We start from the raw sequence: 4,981 nt of genomic DNA on the forward strand, positions 1-4,981 counted from the left end.
CCTGTGGTAGGTTGATCCCAAATTTTCTGAGAAACCACCACACAGTTTTCCAAAGTGGTTGCACAAATTTGCATTCCCACCAGCAATGGATGAGTGTTCCTCTTACTCCACATCCTCTCCAGCAAAGGCTATCATTGGTGTTTTTGATTTTAGACATTCTGACAGATGTAAGATGGTATTTCAAAGTTGTTTTGATTTGCATTTCCCTGAACACTAAGGAGGCTGAGCATGGCCTTAAGTGTCTTTTGACGGTTTGAACTTCTTCTTTTGAGAATTCTCTGTTCAGTTCAGTGCCTCATTTTTTAATTGGGTTAATTAGCATTTTAAAGTCTAATTTCTTGAGTTCTTTATATATTTTGGAAATTAGTCCTTTAGTTGTTGTGGGGTTGGTGAAGATCTTCTCCCAGTCAGTGGGTTACCTTTTTGTCTTATTGGCAGTGTCCTTTGCTTTACAGAAGCTTCTCAGTTTCAGGAGGTCCCATTTATTCAATGTTGCCCTTATTATCTGTGCTGCTAGGGTTATACATAGGAAGTGGTTTCCTGTGCTCATGTGTTGTATACTAATTCCCACTTTCTCTTCTATCAGGTTCAGTGTGTTCAGACTGATATTGAGGTCTTTAATCCATTTGGACTTGAGTTTTGTACATGGTGATAGATATGGATCTATTTTTATTCTTCAACAGGTTGACAACCAGTTCTGCCAGCATCATTTCTTGAAGATGCTCTCTTTCTTCCGTTGTATACTTTTAGCTCCTTTATCAAAAATCAGGTGTTCATAGATTTGTGGGTTAAAATCCGGGTCTTCTACTCGATTCCATTGATCAACTTCTCTGTTTTTATGTCCATACCAAGCTGTTTTCAATACTGAAGCTCTGTAATAGAGTTTGAAGTCAGGGATGGTAATGCCTCCAGAAGTTCCTTCATTGTATAAGATTGTTTTGGCTATCCTGGGTTTTTTGTTTTTCCATATAAAGTTGATTATTGTCCTCTCAAGGACTGTGAAGAATTTTGATGGGATTTTGATGGGGATTGCATTGAATCTATAGATTATATTTGGGAGAATTGCCATTTTTACTATGTTGATACTCCCAATCCAAGAGCAAGGGAGATCCTTCCATTTTCTGGTATCCTCTTCAATTTCTTTCTTCAAAGTCTTAAAGTTCTTGTCAAATAAGTCTTTCACTTCCTTGTTCAGAGTTACCCCAAGATATTTTATGCTATTTGTGGCTATTGTGAAAGGTGATGCTTCTCTGAATTCCCTCTCTGCATCTTTATCCTTAGTGTATAGGAGGGCAACTGATTTTTTGGAGTTGATCTTGTATCCTGATACATCACTAAAGGTGTTTATCAGCTGTAGGAGTTCTTTGGTAGAGAGATAATGGAAGGATGGATATGGGAGCAGGGAAGTATATTTCTTAAGGGAGCCATTTTAGGGTTGGCAAGAGCCTTGACTCTAGAGGGGTTCCCATGGGTCCAGAGAGATGCACCCAACTAGGTCCTTGGGCAGCTGAGTAGAGAGGGCCTAATATGGCCCGATCCTATAACCATACTAATGAATATCTTACATATCACCATAGAACCTTCATCTGGTGATGGATGGAGATAGAGACAGAGACCCACATTGGAGCAATGGACTGAGCTCCAAAGGTCCAAATGAGGAACAGAAGGAGGGAGAACATGAGCAAGGAAGTCAAGACCGCAAGGGGGGCACCTACCCACTAAGACAGTGGGGCTGATCTATTGGGAGCTCACCAAGGCCAGCTGGACTGGAACTGAATAAGCATGGGATAAAACCTGAATATGGTGGACAATGAGGGCTGCTGAGAAGCCAAGGACAATGGCACTGAGTTTTGATCCTACTGCATGTACTGGCTTTGTGGGAGCCTAGCCGGTTTGGATGCTCACCTTCCTAGACCTGGATGGCCGGTGCGGGGGAGGACCTTGGACTGCCCACAGAGCAGGGAACACTGACTGTGATCTTTGGACTGGAGAGGAAGAGGGAGGGGAGTGGGACGTGGGGGGAGGAGGAGGGAAAATGGAGGCCGGGAGGAGGCAGAAATTTTTAATTAAAAAAAAAACAAAAAAAAAAGATCAAACCTAAGAATAATAGAGGTAGAAGAAGGAGAAAAATTACAGCTCAAAGGTCCAGAAAACATATTCAACAAAATTATAGAAGAAAACTTTCCCAAGCTAAAGAAGGTTATTCCTATGAAGGTACAAGAAGCATACAGAACACCAAATAGACTGGATCAAAAAAAAATCACCTCACCATATAATAATCAAAACACAAAACATACAGAATAAAGAAAGAATATTAAGAACTGCAAAGGAAAAAGGTCAAGTAACTTATAAAGGTAAACTTATCCGTAATATATCCTGACTTCTCTATGGAAATGAAAGCCAGAAGGTCTTGGATAGATGTGCTGCAGAAACTAAGAGATCATGGATGCAAGCCGAGACTACTATATCCAGCCAAGCTTTTTTTCACCATCAATGGAGAAAACAAGATATTCTAGAATAAAAACAAATTTAAACAGTATGTAGCTACAAGTTCAGCCTTACAGAGAGTAATAGAAGGAAAGTAATATAAAGAAAATCGCAACCCAAGGAACCCAACAATACCCACAATAACTCAAACGTCTAACAACATTCCACCAGCACAACTCAATGAAGGGAAACACACGAACTCTACCAACAACAACAAAAAAAAATAATCAGAGTTAACAACCAGTGGTCATTAATATTACTTAATATCAATGGACTCAATTCACTTATAAATAAGCACAGGTTAAGAAAATGGGTGTGAAAACAGGATCCAATATTCTGCTGTTTACAAGTAACACACCTCAACACAAAGACAGACATTTACTCAGAGTAAATGTTTGGGAAAAGTTTTTTTCAATCAAAGGGACCTAAGAAACAAGCTAGTGTGACTATACTAATATCGAATAAAATTGGCTTCAAATGAAAATCAATCGGTAGAGATGGAGATGGACACTTTAGACTCATAACAAGAAAGATTCATCAGGAAGAAGTCTCAGTCCTGAATATCTATGCCCCTAATATAAAAGCACACACATATGTAAAAGAAACATTACTCGAACTCAACACAAACATCAAAGCCTACACATTAATAGTAGGAGACTTCAACACTCCTTTCTCACCAATGGACAGGTCAAACAGACAGAAACCCTACAAAGAAATAAGAGAACTAATGGAGGTAATGAATCAAATGGACTTAACAGACATATATAGAAGATTCCACCCAAATAGGAAAGAATATACCTTCTTCTCGGCATCTCATGGAACCTTCTCAAAAATTGACCACATACTTGGTAACAAAGCAAACTTTCAAAGATAAAAAAAATTTTAGTAACCATGTGTGTCTTATCGGATCACCATGGAATAAAGTTAGAATTTAATAATAATTCTACCCCCAGAAACCTAAAAACTCATGGAAGTTAAACAGTCAAGTACTGAACCACCCCTGGGTCAGGGAAGAAATAAAGAAAGAAATTAAAGTCTTCCTTGAATTCAACGAAAATAAAGACACAACATACCCAAACTTATGGGACACTATGAAAGCAGTGCTAAGAGGAAAGTTCATAGCTCTAAGTAGCCACATTAAAAACTGTAGAAAGCTCACATTAGAGACTTAACAGAACAGCTGAAAGCTCTAGAAAATAAAAAGAAACATATTCACCCAGGAGGAAGAGAAGACTGGAAATAATCAAACTGGGCTCTGAAATCAACAAAATAGAAAGACAGAGAACAATCCAAAGAGTCAATGAAACAAAGAGCTGCTTCTTTGAGAAAATCAACAAGATTGACAAACCCCTATCCTAACTAATCAAAACGCAGAGAGAGAACACACAAATTATCAAGATCAGAAATAAAAAGGGGAACATAACAACAAACACTGAGCAAATACGGAGAATCATTAGGTCTTACTACAAAAGACTATATGCCACAAAGTTGGAAAATATAAAAGAAATGGACTTGTTTTTAGACAAGTACCATATACCAAAATTAAATCAAGACCAGGTGAACAATTTAAATAGACCTATAAGTTGTGAGGAAATAAAGGCTGTCATAAAAAACCTCCCAACAACAACAACAACAACAACAAAAAAGCCCAGGACAAGATGGTTTTAATGCAGAATTTTACCAGAACATGCAAGAAGAGCTGAACTTATACTCCTTAATTTGTTTTACATAATAGAAATAGAAGAGTTATTGCCGAACTCTTTTTATGAAGCTACAGTTATCCTGATACCAAAACCATACAAAGACTCAACCAAGATAGAGAATTACAGACCAATCTCACTAATGAACATTGATGCAAAAATTCTCTATAAGATACTGGCTAACTGAATCCAAGAACACATCAAAAAATAATCCATTATGATCAAGTAGGCTTCATCCCAGAGTTGCAGGGCTGGTTCAACATATGAAAATCTATCAATGTAACCCATCATATAAATTAACTGAAAGAAAAAGAATATGATCATTTCATTAGATGCTGAAAAAGCATTTGACAAAATTCAACACCCCTTTATGATAAAGGTCTTGGAGAGGTTAGGGATACAAGGATCATACCTAAGTATAATAAAAGCAATATACCACAAGCCAGCAGCTACTATCAAATTAAATGAAGAGAAACTTAAAGCCATTCTACTAAAATCAGGAGCAATACAAGGCTGTCCACTCTCACCATATCTATTCAACTTAGTGATTGAAGTTCTAGCAATAGAAATAAGACAACATAATGAGATCAAGGGGATTTGAATCAGAAAGGAAGACATCAACCCTTCATTATTTGCAGATGATATGATACTGTACATCAGTGACACCAAAAACACTGCCAAAGAACTCCTACTGCTGATAAATACCTTCAGTGATGTGGTTGGATACAAGATCAACTGAAACAAATCAGTAGCCCTCCTATACACAGAAGCAGAGAAGGAAATCAGAGAAACTT

Source organism: Chionomys nivalis, chromosome 6 (assembly GCF_950005125.1).
Source record: "Chionomys nivalis chromosome 6, mChiNiv1.1, whole genome shotgun sequence".
Taxonomy (NCBI): domain Eukaryota; kingdom Metazoa; phylum Chordata; class Mammalia; order Rodentia; family Cricetidae; genus Chionomys; species Chionomys nivalis.